Here is a 20899-nt window from a genome sequence, read left to right as displayed (position 1 = left end):
TGTTTTCTGTCTGTTGCGGGGGTGGTGTGGGTGTAGGAGAGAGGGAGAGAGAGAGGTGAATGAGGAGAAACGGAAGGGAAGGAAAGGAAAGGAAAGGGAAGGGAAGAGAAGTAAAGGGAAGGGAAGGAAAGAGAAGGGAAGGAAAGGGAAGGAAAGGAAAGGAAAGGGAAGGGAAGGGAAGTAAAGGGAAGGGAAGGAAAGAGAAGGGAAGGGAAGGAAAGGGAGGGAAAGGAAAGGAAAGGGAAGGAAAGGGAAGTAAAGGGAAGGGAAGGAAAGGGAGGGAAAGGAAAGGAAAGGAAAGGAAAGGAAAGGAAAGGAAGGGATGGATGGTAAGGTAAGTGTGTGGGATTTAGAGGGAGGTGGATAGAGAGAAGAATGAATGGATGAGATGCAGGAGAGGTGTGTATATAGGATAAAGGGGTGGATAGAAGAGGAGGAAGGGATGGGAAGGGATGAATGGGGGTTGTTGCAAAGTGTGTAGGGGAGGGAGAGAGAGAGGTAGAAAAGAAGGAAGAAAGGTGAGGAGAGTAATGGATGGGGTGCAGGGGAAGCGAGTTTGATGGAAAATAGAGAAGGATAAAGGAATAGAAAGAGATGGATAGGTTTGGGAGGTGGAAAAGAGTGGAAATGAAAGGGAGGAAGAGTAAAGGAAGAAAAAACCCAGATTAAGAAAGATGAAAGAAAGGGAAGAGTTAGGAAGAGAAAAAGAAAGGAAAAGTAGAGACAGGAGAAGCAAGAATAATGAGGGTGAGAGATGGATTGTTTTTTTTACTCAAGGGCACAAAAAAAAGGAAACAATAAAAAAAAGCCCGGTGCTCGCTGCTCCTACAAAAAAAAAAAAAATCAAAAGAGGTGGCCGAAAGAGAGGTCGATAGATGTAAGATAAAGAAAAGAAGAGCAGGGAATAAGTTAGGAAGACGAAGAGGATGTAATAGGAGTAGACGAGGTTGCAATAGACGATGAATGAACGCAGTTAGGAGGAGATGAAGGGCAACGGTGACGACACAAAGGTAATGAGAAAAGGCAGTGGACAAAGATAATTAAGGAAAGTGAGAGCATATAGTTATAGTTAGGGAAGGTAAAGGGAAGGAAAGGTAAGGCACGAGGCAAGGGTGGAGGGAAAGGGTGGCATATGGAGGGGTGTGCAAGGGGACAAGGGGAGCATGTGGAGGGGGTGGAGGAGAGAGGGGGGAGGGGGTGGAGGAGGAGGGGGGAGGTAAAGGTGGGTGGTTGCCAACGTTGGTGGTCTTGGGTATGGTCACAGTAGCCTTTATTGAGAGAGAGAGAGAGAGAGAGAGACGGGGGGGTAGGGGGCAGCAGATGGGGTGGTGTGTGTTTACCGCAATAAAACAGGAGGGAAAGAGGGAGGAGGAGGAGGAGGAGGAGGGGGAGGAGGAGGAGGAGGAGGAGGAGGGAGGCGTGTAGAGGCAGGAAGGATGGGTGGCCCTCTGTGTGTGTGTGTGTGTGTGTGTGTGTGTGTGTGTGTGTGTGTGTGTGTGTGTGTGTGTAGGTACAAAGGTTATAGGTACAAAGAATAGACAGTAACCCACACAGACGATGACTAACTCCACTTAATTCCTCTTGCATTCTTTCCTTCCTTCCTTCCTTATTCCTATTTCCTACCTTACTCTTCCTTCCCTCCTTCCTTCCTTCCTTCCTTACTTCTATTTCCTACCCTACTCTGTTTTCCTTCCTTCCTTCCTTCCTTCCTTATTCCTATTTCCTACCCTACTCTTTTTTCCTTCCTTCCTTCCTTATTCCTATTTCCTACCCTACTCTGTTTTCCTTCCTTCGTTCCTTCCTTATTCCCATTTCCTACCCTACTCTTTTCCTTCCTTCCTTCCTTATTCCTATGTCCTACCCTACTCTTCCTTCCTTCCTTCCTTCCTTTCTACATTCTCATAACCACACAAAAAACTTATTATCCCTCATTTTCTGTCTCTGTTTTTACTCCTCTTCCTTCCTCTTCCATCCGTCTTCCATTCCATCTTACTCCTCCTCTCTTCTTCTTTTCCTTGTTCTTCATTCCTTTTTCTCTTCCTTACTCTTTCCTTCTTTTTCTCTTCTTTACTTATCGTTGCTTTCATCTTTTATGTCTTCCTAACTCATTCTCTTTTTCTTCTCTTCCTTCCTTCTTATTATATCCCTTTCCTCTTCCTAACTTATTCCCCTCTCTTCTTTTCTTTATCTTACATTCATCTCTCATCCCTCATTATTCTTCCTTCTCCTTTCTATACTTTTCCTTTCTTTCTCTTTTCCTAACTCTTCCCTTTCGTTCATCTTCCTTACTCTGTCTCCCTTCTTCCTTCTTTACCCTTTCTCCCTTTCACTTCCACCCTTCCTTTCCTCACCCCCCTTCCTTCCCCCTCCCTCACCCACCCACCTCCTGTCACCCCTTACCGTTAGTGATGCTAGCAGTGCCTTGGGGAGCCAGCTGTCACTCCCCCCGACCCTCCCCCTCCTCTCCTATGCACCCCCCTCGCCACCTCTCCCCCCTTCCCCCAGCTGGTGCCAGGCCGATACAGTGCCAGTATGGGCCTCACTAAGCAACGTGTGTGTGTGTGTGTGTGTGTGTGTGTGTGTGTGTGTGTGTGTGTGTGTGTGTGTGAATGGCCGATAGAAGAGGTAACCTGAGCGTGGCGCCTCCCTCACCTGGCCACACCTGAGGGAGCCATTCACCTGTAAACAATTGGCCTCCCGAGCTCTTACCTCCTGCCTCTTGCCTCTTACCTCTTATCTGTCTTTTAATTATTTTTGCATTTTACTCTTGCATTACTCTTTAATACTCTTACTTTTTACTTCTTACTTGTCACTACTTTTGTTTTTACTCTTCATTTACTTTCCATATGTAATTATTTTTTTTTGTCTAGCTTCTTCCATTCACTTCTTATGTATTCTTTCTTTCTCTCTCTCTCTCTCTCTCTCTCTCTCTCTCTCTCTCTCTCTCTCTCTCTCTCTCTCTCTCTCTCTCTCTCTCTCTCTCTCTCTCTCTCTCTCTCTCACACATCATGCTCTGTTTTATTTTCTCTCCCTTTCTCTGGCCTTTTTCTCGTTTCTCTCCCTGTCATATTTTTCTCACCCTTTTCTCCTCCCCATTCATCCCTGTCAGCTTCCTTTTCCCTCCCTCCCTTTCCCTCCCTCCCTTCCTTCCCTCACTCCCTCCCTCACATCAGCCACACCTCATCTCCCCCTCACCCACACCTTCCCCTCATTCTCCCTATCACTGTCAAACACTCCCTTATCTTACCCTCCCTTCCCTCTCCCTCCCTCCTCTCCCTCCCTCCTCTCCCTTCCCTCTCATTCCTCATCCTCTTCACATCTCATTCACGCCTCCATCTCTCACCTTACCTTACCTGGTTCTCTCAGTTCAACAGCCTCTTCTCTGTCTGTCTGTCTGTCTGTCTGTTTCTCTCTCTCTCTCTCTCTCTCTCTCTCTCTCTCTCTCTCTCTCTCTCTCTCTCTCTCTCTCTCTCTCTCTCTCTCTCTCTCTCTCTCTCTCTCTTACCTTATTTTACCTTCTTTTCCTCCTATTTCTTCTCCTCCTGTTTTTCTTTCATCTTATCTCATTCATCTTTTCTTATCTTATTTTATCTTGCTTTCCTCTTCCTCCTCTTTTTCATCATCCTTCTCTTCCTCTTGTTTTTGCTCCTCTTGTTCTTGATTCTCTTGTTCTTTTCTCTTTTTTTGTTCGTGTTCTTTTTGTTCGTTTCTCTTCTGTTATCCTCTCTTGCATTCTTTCCATTTTCCTTCTCCTCTTCCTCCTCCACCTCCTCTTCTTCTTCCTCCTCTTCTTCCTCCTCCAGTAGCAGTTTCACTTTCATCACCTCCTTTCCATCACATTACCTCTCCGTCTCCTCCTCCTCCTCCTCTTCCTCCTCCTCCTCCTCCTCCTCCTCCTCCTCCTCCTCCTCCTCCTCCTCCTCCTCCTCTCTTGGCACTACACTTTCACCACCTCTTCCTCACGCACGCATCTTCCTCCCTCCTCCCCTCATCTTCCTCCTTCCTCCTCCCTCACCTTCCTCACCTTCTCTCCCCACTGTAATCTAATTCTGAGGTATTTTTAGGCAGCATTTTCTTCTTTTTTTCCTTCCTCTTCCTGGGTGAAAATGAGGAAGGAATTTGACCCGTGGAAAATACCGTGAGTTTTTGTGTTTTCTTTGATTGATGAGGAAAATATGTAACGTTTTTTTCTCTTTTCTTTCTCCTCAGGTGGGTGGCAGTGTGAGGGGGAGAGGGAGAGAGAGGGGAGAGTGTGGGAGAGAGGACGACAGCCGCTGGTAATGTATGAGAGAGAAAAAAAATATACAAGTTTTTGCTCCATAACCAGATATATTTTTTTTTTACGGTCTAGTATAATTTCGCTCCCGTTTTTTCTATATTTTTTATTTTTTATTTTTTGCCTCATAATTACAGATATTTTTAAGGAGAGTATGAATTTGTAGCTCCTGTTTTCCTTTCTTATTTTCCTTCTCTTTTTCATCCGTCCTTCTCTCCAAGTATCCATCACCTTCTCTACTTCCTTCTTTTATCTTTTATTTTATACACACAGATATTTTAGGCTGAGTGTAATTTTGTACATATCCATTATTTTTAGTTTCCTTTTCTTTTTCCTTCATAACTGCATTTTTCTCTCAGCGGACTAAGAATTTTCTACATGCTTTCAGTTTTTGTTCGTCTTTTCGCTTCACAACTACAAACATTATCAAGGGGAATATTTATGCTTATATGTTTTTTTTTCTCTCATCACAACAAACGTTCATTAAGTTGAGCAGTAGTGGTAATAATCTATGTCGCGGTGGTATCTATATTTCGAGGCAAGCTCTGTTGTTTCCCTTTAAATTACGTGCTGTTGAAATACCTTAAGACCCGACTCCTTCACTGTAATAAAAAAATATCGTGAAATATGTAAAGTATAACAAAGTAATGATAAAACTAACATAAATCATCCTCATTACTATAGCATAATAATAATAATAATAATAATAATAATAATAATAATAATGAAACGGAATATAGCGAAGTAAAGCATAAAGTAAACATAAATAAAAGCGTAATTATAGAAAAACGTGCGAGAAGGCAACCGCGAGGGGAAGGAGGCAAGAATAGACACGAAGAGGGGAGATGCGAGGGGAAGAAGGAAGAGGAGGGGAAGGAGGAGGAGGAGGAGGAGGAGGGGTTGGCTGGAGAGGGGTAGGAGAGGAAGGGAGAAAGAAGACGGAGGAATGGGGGAGATGCGAGGGGAAAAAGGAACGAAGGAGGAGGAGGAGGAGGAGGAGGAGGAGGAGGCGCAGATGTTACGGAAGTGAAAATGGAGGGAAGGGGAAAATCAAGACGCGGAGTAATGAAGGAAAAGGAAATATGAAGGTACTTAAAGGGCGTGGGAGGGAGGAGGAATGGAGGAAAGGAGGTGTGGGAGGAGAGAAGAAAGGAACGCAAGGGAGAGGAGGGATGAAGGAAGAAGGGAGGAATGTAAAGGAGAAAGGGAATGAGAAAAGGAGGAAAAGGACGGAAGGGAGGGAGAAAGAGAAGGAGTAGAGAAGGAGGGAACGTAAGTAGAGGAGATGGGAAGATAGGGAGGAAGAAAGGGAGGAAGAGAAGGAGAAGTGAAGGAAGTAACGTAAAGGAAGAGGGAGAAAAGGGGAAAAGAAAAGGAAGAAGAGGAGAAAGAGGTGGAGGAATGAAAGAAGGATCATAAGGAGAGAAGGAGTGAAGGAAGGACGAAGGAATGTTAGGGAAGGAGGAGGAAAGAACGAAGGTGGAGAGAGAAAGAGAGAAGAAGATAAGAAAGTGAGTGAGAGAATGAAGAAGAGGAGAAAGAAAAAAAAGAGATACAAAAAGAAGACAAAAAAACTTCAATAAAACAAAATAATTACAAGGAAAATAAATACAAGAAACACAAAAAAAAAGATAAATAGTAACACTTGTAAGAAAGGAAAAAAAAATAGCAAAGAGAAGGAAGGAAAAAGGGAGGGAAAGAAAGAAGAGGGGAAAGAAAGGGAGACGTATTAACTGTAAGAGGAAATAATGGTACAAGGGAGAAGGAAAAAAGGGAGAAGGGAGAGAAGGGAGAGGGAGAGAGAGTAGATGTCTGGGTAGGGAGGAGAAAAAGGGTAGAAGGGTGAGGGGAGAGAAGGGAGAGAGAAAGAGAGTAGAAGTCTGGGTAGGAAGGAGAGAAAATAGAGGTGGAGGGAAGGGAAAGTTGTGGGGAGAGAGGCCTGACAAGAAGAGGGAGAGGAAGAGGAGGGAGAGAAGGAGGGAGATAAGAAGGGAGAGAAGGCAGGTGTGGATATATGTGCGTGAGAGAGAGAGAGAGAGAGAGAGAGAGAGAGAGAGTACCTGTATATATAGAGAAGGAGGGAAGGAGAGGTAAGATAAGGCAATACCACGTCTGCTAGATAGGGCGGAAGAGAGAGAGAGAGAGAGAGAGAGAGAGAGAGAGAGAGAGATAACGCACAGACAGACAAACAAGCAAACAAACAAACCACACAGACAGACAGACAGACAGACACACAGACAGACGGACAGGTCGGCGAGGCAAGTGGCGGCCGTAAAACATGAGGAAAAAGTTTACGCGCCCATAACGCAGTGAGCTGACGGACACCTGGACACCTGACGGGCTGGCTGGACACGTGCGCGCCTTTTTAGTAGTGTTGGCCGCCGCCGCGAAGAGTACTCGGGGCAGCGCTGTCATGTATATCCCTTGGCGCCCACCTAAAAAAGTAAGGGACTTTCCATAACTTCTTTCCGTTAGTTTGTGTTGCTGCCTCTGTCTCGCCCTGCCATGCCCCTGAAGGAGGTGGCTAAGTGGTCAGTGTGTCGGCGCGGTGTCCTGGAGGATCTGGGTTCAAGTCCCGTCTGCAAGCTGACAAGGTGACAATTTTCCGTCATCGCCTAGCGGCCTAAAGGGGCTACTACACTTCAGTCAAACCACGATATCCGCTGGTGTGGTTCTCCTTTCCTTCTTGTTATTGCTGCTGATGATGATGGTGAGTCATACCGTCGTCCTTCGGTGAAATCTACCGTAGCTTTGGAAGATCGTGGACACGTCAGGAAAACACGGAGATATGAGAACCACGCCAGCGGAAATCGTGGTTTGACTGAAGATCCACGGAAAATTTGCCCAGTGTAATAGCCCCTTAAGACTACCCACATGCTGTCCTGATGATCACCTGTCAACCCGGACTCTAGCGAAACTCTAAAGAGGATTTTGTGGAACTCCAGGAGCCAAGCAAGATGGGGTCACTTTAAAACACTTGCCTGCGCCACTAACGGACTGGGGCCGACTAGCAGACCCCATCATGAAAGACTATCATCACTCTAGGCCAAAAGTAAAAAAAAATTATGACAACAGTGGCAGCTGATGCTTAAGTCTTGTGGCTCCATCTTGTGGCTGTAGATTCGTTCCTTTATGCATAGAAAGTACAGTTATTGAAATTTCCGCCGTTCCTCTTCTTGTGGTGCTTCGTTAAGGCGTAAGAACATAATGCTTCATACCCTAAAGAGAGAACGTGATTTAGTAACTTCATATTTTTAGAGGAAAACATAAATAGTCTCCATTACTTTTCTTGAGTGCAAACGGCTTATAGAAAATCTGCAGCCATTTATTCAGAAAAGATTAATAGAAAGATAGATAGATATAAAGAGAGATAGAGATGGAGAAGGCGAGAGCAAGAAAAGTTACTATTGTTTGTAGCATTTATAGCGTTTAATCTTTATGGAAACGAGATACAACAAGAAGACAGACAGACAGATAAACAGACAACCAACCAAACAAACAAACATAGAAAAAACTAGACAAAAAGATAGACACCATAAATCAACTGAGCCTTTGAATATCATCTTCATATAAACAAGACATAAACAGACAGACAGATACACACACCAAAAAAAAAAGAAGAAAAAAAAAAAGAGAATAGACAACACGAATCACACAGGTCCTTGAGTTTGATGTTAACGTAAACGAACTATAACAAGATGACAGACAGGTAAAGACACACACACAAAAAAAAGATAAATAAATAAAATAAAAATAAATAAAATAAAATAAGATAAAATAAATAAATAAACAAATAAATAAATAAATAAATTGAAATAAAAGTTACCACAGACGGATCAAAAAATATAAGCATAAATCAAACAAACCATCAAATTTCATCTTTATGTAAGCAAGATAGTATAACAAGTCGACAGGTAGGCAAGTAGACACACAGACACACACACACAAACAAACACACAAAAAAGAAAAGAAAAAAAAACCCACAGACAACACAAATCACACGAGCCTTTCAGAGGGAGCACACGCCAGCGAGCCTATAACTCTCTTTTACGAGGCGCCCGGAATAAACTCCTTTCGCTGCTGCCCGTAAGCCCTTGAGAGGCATCGCCAGGTGAACGCCGGCACAAAGCGCTTAATTGTGCGACGCGGCGCGGAGAAACGGCTGCATAATTTACGGGAGGAGGAGGAGGAGGAGGAGGAGGGGGAAGAGTTGGGTGGAGGAGGATCTGATAGAGCTGCGTGTGTCTCCGGGAGGGGCGGGAGGAAGGTGGGACGGAAGGATGGATAGGATGAAAGAGGGATGAAAAAGGGATGAGAGAGATGGATGAAAGGAAGAGAAAGTAATCCGAGAAGAAAAGAGAAAGAAATGAAAGAAAAAGAAATATATAAAAGAAAAGCACAGAGAGAGAGAGAGAATAGAAAGAAAAGCAGAGAAAAAAGTAAGAAAAACGAAAGAAATAAAAGAAAATCAAAGAGAAATGTAAAGAAAAGAAGGAAAGCAAGAGAGAGAGAGAGTACATCCGGTCGAGTGAGTGGTGTTGGCGCAAGAATTAATAGGCTTATCAAATGGCCGGGCGTGGCTTAACCTGTTGTTATGATAGTGTGTGTGTGTGTGTGTGTGTGTGTGTGTGTGTGTGTGTGTGTGTGTGTGTTTGCTTGGTTGCTTGCTTGCTTAGTTTAACTCTTAACTTTTAATTTTTCTCTAGTTGTTTTTATCTTTTCTTATTTTTTTCCTTCACGAATTTGTTTTCTCCGTATTTTCTTATATATTTTTCATCTAATTTATTTTCTATTTTAATGTGTTTTGATTTTCCCCTTTGAAATGTTCCTATCTTTTCCTTCCTCTTTTCAACTTTCTCCTTTTCCTTTACATTTTCTTCCATGTATCTATTTTCTCTTAATTTTTCTATTTTCTACTTTTTTCATATTCTCTACTTTCTCGTTTTTGTCTTTTTCATCCTTTGTTTTCATCTCCTTTTTCTCTTTTTTTATTCTTCCTCTTTTCCACTCTCCTCTTTTCCTCTTTATTGTTCCTATTTCTGCTTCCTTTTTATCACTTTTCTAGTTTTTATTTTTTTATTTTTTTCCTTTTTTTTCCTACCTTGACAGTGAAATGTTTACTGATTGATGTTTGCCGAGTAGCTTGTTTTGACAGCTTATAGTTTTTACCTTCTTTTTACCTCTCCCCCTACCCCCTTTTTCCCCCCTTTTTTTCATCGTCTACTCTATCACGCTGTACAGGTGCGTCTGACTTTACCTGTACAACGATTCTTTGATTAAACAGACACTAATTTTTCTGTATTTATTTTTTTATGTTCCATTTTTTATTTTTTGCTTCACGGTTCTTGATTTCCCGTTGTATTGTTGCTGGGTTGTTGTTGTTGTTGTTGTTGTTGTTGTTGTTGTTGTTGTTGTTGTTGTTGTTGTTGTTGTTGTTGTTGTTGTTGTTGTTGTTGTTGTTGTTGTTGTTGTTGTTGTTGTTGTTGTTGTTGTTGCTGTTGTTGTTGTTGTTGTTGTTGTGTTCTTGGTCCATACTTTCCGTTGTGTTACCTTGTTCCGTTGTGTTGTTTGTGTTGTTGTGTTGTGTTTTTGAAGCGCTGATAGACAGACAGGCTTCGTCTCGTCTCTGAAAGGTGAAAGGAATTAATTAACCTGTTGCTAGGTACTGCTGAGTGTGGGAGAGAGGGAGAGGGAGGGCGGGGTGACGGGAGGGAGAGAGTGAAGAGAGATGGAGTGATAGGATTGGTGTAGGGAAGGGAGAGGTGTGAGGAGTGAGGGAAGGGAGGAAGGAAGAGAGATGGAGTGATAGTCTAGGAGTAGGGAGGGGAGAGGTGAGAGAAGTTAGAAAAGGGGTGAGGGAATGAGGAAAGGGAGAAGGGGAGGGAAAGGGAGATTAATGGAAGGGAGAGGTAAGGGGAGGGAGAAGTGATAAGAAAGAGGGAGAGAAAGATGATGTACGTAGATGATGTAAATATAGGAGTGAAGGAGAATGAATCAGTGTGAGAGAGAGAGAGAGAGAGGAACACACACCAGGAGCGTATAACAAGGCTGATAATGGTAATGCTTTTTGTTTTCATTTATTTACTTTCTCTCCTTTTTTTTTCTTTTTTTTATTACAACAAAGGAGGCAGCTCAAGGGCACACACAAAAAAAACAATTATAAAAAAAGCCCGCTAATCGCTGCTTCGTTTGTTACATGTAAAGATTTCTTCGTGCTTCATTTTATTCTTCTCTCTCTTCAACTTTCACGTATTAATGTCCTCTGTTCTAACCTTATAATCATTTCGCAACATCTGTCAGAAGAGTAATTTTTCATCTTTGTTTATTTGGTTACAACGCTGAATTGCCAGGTGTTATATATCTTCCTCTGTAGGTGTTAGGGAGAAAGAGAGAAAGAGAAAAGGAGGGAGGGAGAGAAGGAGGGAGAGAGGTACGAAATAAAGGGAGTGAAGAAGAGACGGAGAGAGAGAAAAAGTTTACAGTCATTCTTCTCAGTCTTCCTTATGTATTAATGTTCCCTGTTCTTACCTTACCATTACCTCTAGGCGTCCATACACTTAGGCCGAGAATGCTTTATGGAGTGTACTGTGCTTGTAAATAATTCCTACTCATCCATCAGTAACACAAGGGCGGTAATAGCTACAGGGTACACTTGAAGGCATTAACTACCCTATAATTATCATACTCAACCTTATGTCACTGTTTCATACGTGCGAGAGTTCCTTACACCTAGAAACTACTTTATAATAATCATACTCAACCATACGTCACTCTGTCAGAAGGGCGACAATACCTTGAACCCATAAACTACCTTATAATCTGCATCTTCGACCATATATCATTCAATCAGAGGGGCTACGATTCCTTAAAACCTACAAACTACCTCATAAATATAATCTACTACCTTATATCACACCGTCAGAAGGGCTACGATTCCTTAAAACCTACAAACTACCTCATAAATATAATCTACTACCTTATATCACACCGTCAGAAGGGCTACGATTCCTTAAAACCTACAAACTACCTCATAAATATAATCTCCAACCTTATATCACACCGTCAGAAGGGCTACGATTCCTTAAAACCTACAAACTACCTCATAAATAGGATCCCCAACCTTATATCACACTGTCAGAAGGGTATTAGTGCCTTGAGAACCATAAACTACCTTCGAACACACATCTTCACCCCTATGGCACACTAACATAAGGGCGAGAGTGCAATGCGTGGGTGCCTGGGCCTCTAACGACCATTAAGCGGAGTGGCAGCGAGTGTGACTGACCAATCAAGCCCCGATATGGCCCTCGTCTATGGCCCTCACGCCTTCTTTGGCCCGCCTGGCACTCGTGGCCCTGTATGGCACTGTGTTATCTCGGGGCTCTCCTTGTACCGCGGGGTCTTTGGAAGAGGTGGAGGGGAGGGGTAGGGGTAGGAGGAGATGGAGGGGTAGGAGGAGGGGATGGGGAGGTGGTGGTGGTGGGGGGTGATGGTGGAGGAGGAGGAGAAGGTGGTGGTGGTGGTGGTGGTGGAGAAGGAGGAGGAGAAGGAGGAAGTGGAGGTGGAGGTGGAGGTGGAGAAATAGTGATGGTGAAGGAAAAGGAGGAAGAGAAAACATGATGGTGAAGGAAAAGGAGGAAGAGAAAACATGATGGTGAAGGAAAAGGAGGAAGAGAAAACGTGGTAGTTAAGGAGGAGGAAAAAGAGGAAGAGATGGAAGACAAGACAAGATGGTGAAGGAAGAAGAGAAAGAAGACGATGAAGAGGCAGAAGATGAGGAGAAAAGAGAAAACGAGATGATGAAAGGAAAAAAAGGAAATGGAAAAAAAAGAGGAAGAAGAAGACTATGTGATGGTGAAGGAAGAGGAAGCGAAGGAGGAAGAGGAACAGGCCTTCGCCCCCCCCCCCCCCCACCACCACCACCACACACACCGGGCTGAAGAGACGATAAAACCTGCCAATTAGATGACATCCTTTGTAGTGCCCTTCTCCGCCTGACTAATGCACGCTATGACGGGGGTTTTGTTCGGCTGTCTGGGTGTGTGTGTGTGTGTGTGTGTGTGTGTGTGTGTGTGTGTGTGTGTGTGTGAGGGAGGGAGGGGAGGAAGGGAGGAGGAGAGGAGGGGAAGGGGGAGAGTAGGGGAGGGAAGAAGGGGTGTTGTATGCGTGTGTGGGGGGCGGGGGAGTGAGGGGTAAGGAAGGGGAGGGGGAGGGGAGAAAAAGAGGAAGGGGGTTGTGAGGGGGTATGGAGGAGGAGGGAGAAGGAGAAGGAGGAGGGGAGAAAAAGGGGAAGGGGATGAGGGAGGAGGGGGTGAGAAGAGGAGGGAGGGGTGTTGTGTGTGAGGGGGGGTGGGAATTGAAGGGGGGAGGAGGAGGGGAGGGGGTGTTGTGTGTGTGTGTTTGTGTGTGTGATGGGGGGGAGGGGGAAGGAGGTAAGAGGATGTCAGTATGTGTGAAGGGATAAAGTGTGTGTGTGTGTGTGTGTGTGTGTGTGTGTGTGTGTGTGTGTAAGTACTTCCCCGTCTGTCTGTTTGTTTGCAGTGTGAGTCTTATTTGTTTACTCATTCCTCACTCATTCCCTGTCAATTGCGTCCCTTTAAAATAACATCATCACCTTTTTTCCCTCTCTCCCCTACTTTATCACCCCTTCCTATCTCCCTTTTCCCCTTCCCTCCCCACACCATGCTTCCATTTATAGTTCTCCATCGTTTTAATTTCCCACTTCTATTTTTCTCTCCCCTTTCATCCCCTTTCTTTTCCCTTCTCAGCATCTTCATCTTATCTTTCTCTTCCTCTCTTTATTTGCTGTTTCCCTTTTCCCTTCATTTCTATACTTTTACCCTTCATCTTCCTCCCTCCTTCTCCTCCCCTTCCTTTCATGTCTTCATCTTATCGTCTCTCCCTCTGTCTTTCTTCTCTTCATTTTCTTTCTTACCTTCTTATTATTTTTCTAGCATTATCATCCATTCATCTTCCTTCCTTCTCATCTTCTTTTTTCTCCTTTCTCAGCATCTCTCTCTCTCTCTCTCTCTCTCTCTCTCTCTCTCTCTCTCTCTCTCTCTCTCTCTCTCTCTCTCTCTCTCTCTCTCTCTCTCTCTCTCTTTGCTCTTCTACTCCCTTCTTTTCTTCTACTTTTACCATTTATCTATCTTCCCTTATCTCCCTTCCTCCTCTCCCTTTCTCCTCCTCCTCTCCCTTCTACGCCAGACATCAAGAGAGTAATTTTTTAACTTTTTTTTTTGTTACAACACTGAATTGCCAGGTGTTTTATATCTTCCTCTGTAGGTGTTAGGGAGGGAGGGAGAGAGAGAAGGAGGGAGGGAGAGAAGGAGAGAGAGAGGTATGGAATAAGGGAGTGAAGAAGAGACGGAGAGAGAGAAAAAGTTTACAATCATTTAATTTTTCTTTGTTTACCATTCAAGTTGTCTATATTTATGTCGCTTATTGTTTTATTTTTTTCTTCAAGTTGTCTATAAATTAACCGCTTTTTCAAGTAAGTATACGTGAATTTATGCGTGAACCATCCTCCTTCTCCTCCTCCTCCTCCTCCTCCTCCTCATCATCATCATCACCAACATCATAATCATCATCATCATCATCATCATCATTTTCTTCTCTTCCTGTATCGTGAATATATATGGAGTCTTGCGTATAGGGACCAGATGGTTGAAATTCAGATAAACCAAAACTATAAAAAAATAAAGAGGGGGAAAAAATAGTGGAATAAGGCTGAAATTCACGAACCGGCATTTTTAGCGTTCAAGATCAAAGGAGTGCAAATAGAAATGTATGGGGGGAAGAGGGAAAGGGGGAGAGGAGGGGGGAGAGGAAGAGTAAGGAAAGAGTGAAGGGAGAGAGGGAGAGGGAGAGAGAGGAAGGGAGAGGGTGCATATCTGTGGTGTACTGTGTTGGACGGGAGAGGAGGAGGTAAAGGAAGAGGAGGAGGAGAAAGAGGAGGGAAAGAAAGGAGGAAAGGGTAGAGGGAACAAGGAGGAGAACGGGGAGGAGGGAGAGAGAAGAGGAGAGGGAAGAGGAGGAGGAGGATGGAAAATAGACGTACAGAGGTGAAACAGAAGTAGAAGAATGGAATAGAAAAAAGGAGGAAAAGAAAGGAGGAGGAGGAGGAGGAGGAGGAGGAGGAGAAGGAGGAGGGGTACAGCACGTGTGGCACAAGAACCATCACGAGAGAGAGAGAGAGAGAGAGAGAGGAGTGCCAAAGAGTGCCATACCTCATCCTCCCGGCACTTCCCTCTACCTTAGTGTTCGTGGAAGAAGAAGAAGAAGAAGAAGAAGAAGAAGAAGAAGAAGAAGAAGAAGAAGAATCAGAAAAAGAATGACAGGCGGGGAAGTACTTTAGCCTCATTTCTCTTGGCCTTCCCGTGCTGTCCTTCCCTTGAACTCCCCCCAGACTCATCTCACGTTCTTCATCTCTAATGTAGTGAAGTGACATCATAGCTTCCTCTTCTTCCCATTTGCCTCATCTCATAAAATAGCGTAATTTTGTATTTTTTATCATTTACCCCTTAATAGGTAGATAGATGAGTAGATAGGTAGATAGATAGACAGAGAGAAAACACACAATAACAAACAGACAGACAGACAGATAGACAGATAGACAAACAAAATTGGTAGATAGATGAATAGATCGATTTAACTCATCTCAGACTCGCTCATCTCACAGTCTCATCTCAAATTATTCATCTCTATAACAGACGAAACATTAATTTCATCTCTTCCCGTTAGCTCATGACAATAAAAAACGACTTTGTATTTTTTTTCTCTTGTCTTCTGTAAATCTCACAAAATGCAAACTAAGGAAGCTTCTCGTAATTTATCCTTTTCTTTTACTTGCCTCAAAAAAACACGACTCGTATCTTTTGCTCCCTTCTCGTTCCTCTATATTCTTCATCTTCTCTCGTCACCTTTTCCTCTCCTCTCTGTTCTCTCTCACCTGATTCTCGTAACTCATTAAGAAAAGAGGAGAGGGAAGAGGAGGAGGAGTATGAGGATGAGGATGGAAAATAGACGTACCGAGTTGAAACAGAAGTAGAAGAGAAGAATATAAGAAAGGAAGAAAAGGAAGAAGGAGGAGGAGGAAGAGGAGGAGGAGGAGGGAGGGTAAGAAACGCAAATAAAGATACACAAGTAAGGTAGTTGTATCACCTGTCTTGTTTTGGGAGCTATGTGTATTTTCTTATTTTTACTTTCGTTTTCCTTTTGAACTGTTTCCTTTTAAAGTTGAAATGGAAGAAAATTATTTAAAATGTTGAGAAGTATTGAAAGATATATTGGTTAAGTAGGTAAATATTTGAGGGTAGACTGATTAAAAGATGGGTAAAAGTGGAAACTGTCACACCTTTTGGCACGCTGAAGGAGGAGGAGGAGGAGGAGGAGGAGGAGGAGGAGGAGAAGACACACGAGAAGAAGTTTGACGCCGCCCTCACCAAATTATTTGTGGCCACCCTCGTTACGCCTGCCTCCTCCTCCTCCTCCTCCTCCTCTTCTTCCTCCTCCTCCTCCTCCTCCTCCTCCTCCTCCTCCTCCTCCTCTCCTCCCTGTTACTGTTCTTCATCTCCTCCCTTCCTCTCCACCCTATCGTTTCCCCCTCTCATTCCTCCTCTTCCCTCCTCTTCCTCCCTTCTTCATATAGCTCTTCCTCACCGTTCCCTCCCTCCCTCCCTATCTTCCCCATCTATCTCCTCTTCTTCTTCCCTTCTCCTCCTCCTCCTCCTCCTCCATCTGCTACTGCCAACACCTTCACTTTCACTCTCCTTCCCTTCTTTCTTCCTTCCCCTTTCTCTTGCCTTCCCTTTCTTTCCTCCACATGTCACTATCTTCATTGTCATCACCATCATCATCATCATTAAAATCATCATTATCATTATCACCATCTTGACATGTTTTCACTGTTGTCTGTCAGTTTGATGTTTGATGTTTTTCGTCTCATCCTCCTTTTCTTCTAATTTTTCTTCTTTTCCCACTTCTTCTTTTTTTTCACTTTTTCCTCGTTTTTCACCTTCCAAGCTTTAGTTTTTCCTCTTTGTTTTCTTTCTTCTTTCTTCGTTTTCTTTTTTTCTTCGCGTTCTTTTTTTCTAGTATTTCTTTTTTTTTTTTTGGTTCCTGCTCTCGTTTTTCTTCTTGTTCTTGTTTTTGTTCCTGTTCTTATTCCTGTTTTTTTTCTTCTTCTTTGTCTTCTCCTCTCCCTTCTCTTCTGTCACCTCTTCTCACTAATCGTGTTATCTGTTTCATCTCCCCTTCTTTTCTTCTTCTTCTTCTTCTTCTTCTTCTTCTTCTTCTTCTTCTTCTTCTTCTTCTTCTTCTTCTTTGTTCTTCTTCTTTCTTCTTCTTCTTCTTCTTCTTCTTCTTCTTCTTCTTCTTCTTCTTCTTCTTCTTCTTCTTCTTCTTCTTCTTCTTCTTCTTCTTCTTCTTCTTCTTCTTTTCTCCTCGTTTATCTCTTCCTCCTCCTTCTCCTTCTCCTCCTCCTTCTCCTCCTCCTCCTCCTCCTCCTCCTCCTCCTCCTCCTCCTCCTCCTACACCTGTTCTCCCTAATTCTGTTCTCCTTTTGGCTTAAGTGCGGCGTAAGAAGATGGAGATGCATGAGGTAATCTTCTTTTCTCTCCTCCTCCTCCCATCACTCATCTCCGTTTGCTCTCGCCTCCTTTGTCACTCCCGTTTTTATTATTTATTTATTTGCTAAGTGATTTATTGCATTGGTTTATCTGACTTGTTTGTGTCTTTATTTTTTTTCTTTTTTTTTCACTACATTAATTTATTCTTTTTTTTATTCATTCGTTGCTCTTTTTTCTTTATTGATTATTTTTTATTGGCTTTTTATTTCCCTGTTCCCCTTTTTTTCCTAATTTTTTCCCTCTTTTTTTTTTAACTTTACTTTCCTTCCTCTCGTGCTTCAGCCATTCTTCTTTCCTTCCTTCCTTCCTTCCTTTCATCCTTCCTTCTCTCTATGACTTTTCTCACTATAGATCTTCCCTCGTTTCTTCATCTCGCTACATTCCTTCTTCCATCCCTCTAAGTAAGCTCTCCTTCCTTCCATTCATCTTTCCTTCCTTTCTTCCTCTTCTATCATTCTTTTTGTCTTTTCTGTCTGTCTTTCCTCTCTCTCTCTCTCTCTCTCTCTCTCTCTCTCTCTCTCTCTCTCTCTCTCTCTCTCACCTCTATTTTTTTTCCTTCTTTCTTTCTCTCCTTCCTTCCATCCTTCCCCCTTTCTCTCACCTTTATATTTTATTCCTTCTTTCTTTCTCTCCTTCCTTCCATCCTTCCCATTTTCTCTCACCTTTCTATTTTATTCCGTCTTTCTTTCTCTTCTTCCTTCCATCCTTCCCCCTTCCTTTTCCTTCCTTCCTTCGCTCCTCTCTTCTTCCTTCCTTCCTTCCCACTCTCTTCCCCTCGTGTGGGCGGCAGGAGGGTGATGCGAAGAGCGGCTTGGAAGCAGAAAGGTCCATCAAGTTTGTTTGCCTAAAGACGCTTCATTTGGCCTGCCTATTTGTTACGAGAGAGAGAGAGAGAGAGAGAGAGAGAGAACAATGAGCCTATGATTGATGTTAGTGTAAGATTTATTATGTTAATGATCGCTCTATATAAAGTAGACTCCATTATTCTCCCTCCCTCTCTCTATCTCACTCTGTCTGATGCTTCTCTCTCTCTCTCTCTCTCTCATCTATTGTCTCTTGTTCTATTCCTTCATGTGTTTTTTTCCATTTATTTTCTATATAGGATTCTCTCTCTCTCTCTCTCTCTCCCCCCCCTCCCCTCTCTTCTTTTTTTTTCTCTCCTCTCCTCTCTTTTTTTCCTCCTCTCTCTCCTCTCCTTTCCTTTCTTTTCCTATTCCTCCTCCTCTCTCATCTCCCTTCCTCTCTCCTCCTTTCACCTTCTCTCCTTTTTCTCTTCTCTCCTCCCCTCTTTCCCTCATCTCGCCATCACAAAATAAAAACAAAATATTCTTCCCATGCCGGGAATCGAACCCGGGCCTCCTGGGTGAAAGCCAGGTATCCTAGCCACTAGACCACATGGGATTGGGAAGAAGGGGCGAGGCAGACGGTTTTATCCTCGTTTTCTCTCCGTGGCCCGAAGTGGTATACTGAGATAATTATTTCCTGCTGACGGAGCTAAGAGTGTTTTTAGTGTTTTACTCGTTTTCTGTTGAGTGAATCCTAAAGTGGTGTACTATTATAATGAGGCGGTGCTGTGATGAGAGAGGTAGATTATTTTTTTTCGTTCATAATTTACTCACTTTTTTCTTCTTAATCCCTGTTTCCTTCCCTTTTTTGTGTTCCTTTTTTTTCTTCTTAATCCCTGTTTCCTTCCCTTTTCTGTGTCCCCTCTTTCCCCTCTCTTCTCTTCCGCCTTCCTTCCTGTAGCTTTTTTTACCTCATGTGTTCCCCTTCTCGGCCTTTCTTCCCTTCCTTCCTTTCCTTCCTATCTGAGTAGCAAAATTTTGGGTTATATTTTCTTTGCTTTGATATTCCTGCGGTCCCTTCTTTACATACATACCATAAAAAAAACCCACAAATTAGCGTACAAGTTAAATGTGTTTTTAATTTTTTGTCAATAATGAACTTTCCACATAATGAACTTTGTGTGTGTGTGTGTGTGTGTGTGTGTGTGTGTGTGTGTAGTAATTACCTCGTGTGTTTGTGTGTGTTTGTATGGTAATTCCCGTGTGTGTTTGTGCGTGTGTTTGTATGGTAATCAGTCGGCCGGGTCAGTGTTGATGTTAAGGTAGCGGTGTGTGTGTGTGTGTGTGTTTTGTTCTCTCTCTCTCTCTCTCTCTCTCTCTCTCTCTCTCTCTCTCTGTGTGTGTGTGTGTGTTTTGTTCTCTCTCTCTCTCTCTCTCTCTCTCTCTCTCTCTCTCTCTCTCTCTCTCTCTCTCTCTCTCTCTCTCTCTCTCTCTCTCTCTCTCTCTCTCTCTCTCTCTCTCTCTCTCTCTCTCTCTCTCTCTCTCTCTCTCTCTCTCTCTCTCTCTCTCTCTCTCTCTCTCTCTCTCTCTGTGTGTGTGTGTGTGTGTGTATGTCGTCAGTTGCTATAAGGGATCTCAGTAACAAATGTCTGTCGGTTTGTCTGTCTGTCTGTCTGTCTGTCTGTCTGTCTGAGGTATTTGTGTCATTGCCAAGATCACGACTTGGTTCAACGTTTCTATTATTATTATTATTATTATTATTATTATTATTATTATTATTATTATTATTATTATTATTATTATTATTGTTGTTGTTGTTATTACTGGTACTTCTATTTTTCCTTTACTTCCCAAACATATATATATATTTTTTCCTCTTCCCAATCTCTTCGTCACATAATTTTCCTCCAAACCAAGGTCACTTCCTCCTCCTCCTCCTTCTCCTCCTCCTCCTCCTCCTCTTCCTCCTTCTCCTCCTCCTCCTCCTCTTCCTCCTCCTCCTCCTCCTCCTTCTCCTTCAGCGCAAACATCTTTACTTTTATGTAATTCCAGAACACTTATATTTCTTCCTCTTCCCAGACTTCATCGCAATCTTTCCCTCCAAACCAAGGTCACTTCCTCCTCCTCCTCCTCCGCCTCCTCCTCCTCCTCCTCCTCCTCCTCCTCCTTCTCCTCTTCCTCCTTCACTGCCTTTTACTTTACTTTTATTAATTTCCCAAGCATTTATTTTTCTTCCTCTTCCCAAACTTTCCCTCCAAACCAAGGTCTTTTCCTCCTCTCCTCCTCCTCCTCCTCCTCCTCCTCCGTCAGCATATACGTTCCTGCGAGCACTATGGCGCCGGTGACTCCCTTTACCCCGGTCCCTTCGCGCCTCGATTCCATTAAGGCGCCTCGGATTATCATAATGGCCCGGCTCTGCGCGCGCCACTCTCCGTAACTATTGGAAACTCCCCATTGTTTATTTACCTTCATTGTTTACATTTATTTACGTGGGATTTTCAGGCCGCGTTGAGTCTACATCGGAGGCTTGAGGCGCTTGGTTTAAAATGCTAATGCTATTCCGTCGACCTTCCCCGCATGCGTGTGAGTGTGTGTGTGTGCGTGTGTGTAGGGGGGGGGGGGGGGTTGATGGCAGGGGTGGAAGTGGTAGGGGAGTCAGAAAGCGCTTTGTTACACACACACACACACACACACACACACACACACACACACACACACACACACACACACACACACACACACTCGTCTGCCTTCTCTCAAACGTCATTCTTGGCTCCTTTCCCATTTTCCTTCCTTCCCCTTTCCTTCTCTTCCTTCCTTTACTCTCTCTTCCCTCTTCCCTTCCCTTCGTTTATGTTTCCTTCCTCTCTCTTCTCTTCCTTTCTTCCTTTTCTCTTCCTTATCTTTCCTTTCATCTCCTTTTCTTTACCCTTCTTCCTCTAGTAACCTACACACTCCCTTCCTTTTAATTATATCTCCTTCCACTCTCTTCCTTTTTTCCTCCACGATCATTCATCTCATCATCATTTCATCTCCCCTTCTTTCCATTTCCTTTCTCTTTATATCCTCTCCCTTCCATTTTTCCTTTTCTCTTCCCGATCTTCCACTTTCCTTCCTTTCCCCTCCTTTTCTCTTTCCTTCCTCTCCCTTCCTTTTTTTCCTTCTCTTCACGAACTTTCCTTTCATCTCCCTTCCCTTTTCTTTCCTTC

General features: G+C 43.4%; 1 protein-coding gene and 1 non-coding gene across 2 annotated transcripts in view; one reads left to right on the top strand and one right to left on the bottom strand.

Moving 5' to 3' along the window:
* LOC127006721 (protein sickie-like) overlaps nt 1-20899 on the top strand; it is a 71091-nt gene that overhangs the window by 40099 nt on the left and 10093 nt on the right. The window lies entirely within an intron of this gene.
* Nucleotides 18235-18306, bottom strand: Trnae-uuc (transfer RNA glutamic acid (anticodon UUC)). Its single transcript has one exon. It is a non-coding gene; the product is annotated as a tRNA-Glu (tRNA).

The sequence above is a fragment of the Eriocheir sinensis genome, chromosome 33 (genome assembly GCF_024679095.1).
Source record: "Eriocheir sinensis breed Jianghai 21 chromosome 33, ASM2467909v1, whole genome shotgun sequence".
Classification (NCBI taxonomy): domain Eukaryota; kingdom Metazoa; phylum Arthropoda; class Malacostraca; order Decapoda; family Varunidae; genus Eriocheir; species Eriocheir sinensis.
Note: the sequence above shows the minus strand (reverse complement) of the source record. Positions and strands in the feature narration are given on the sequence as shown.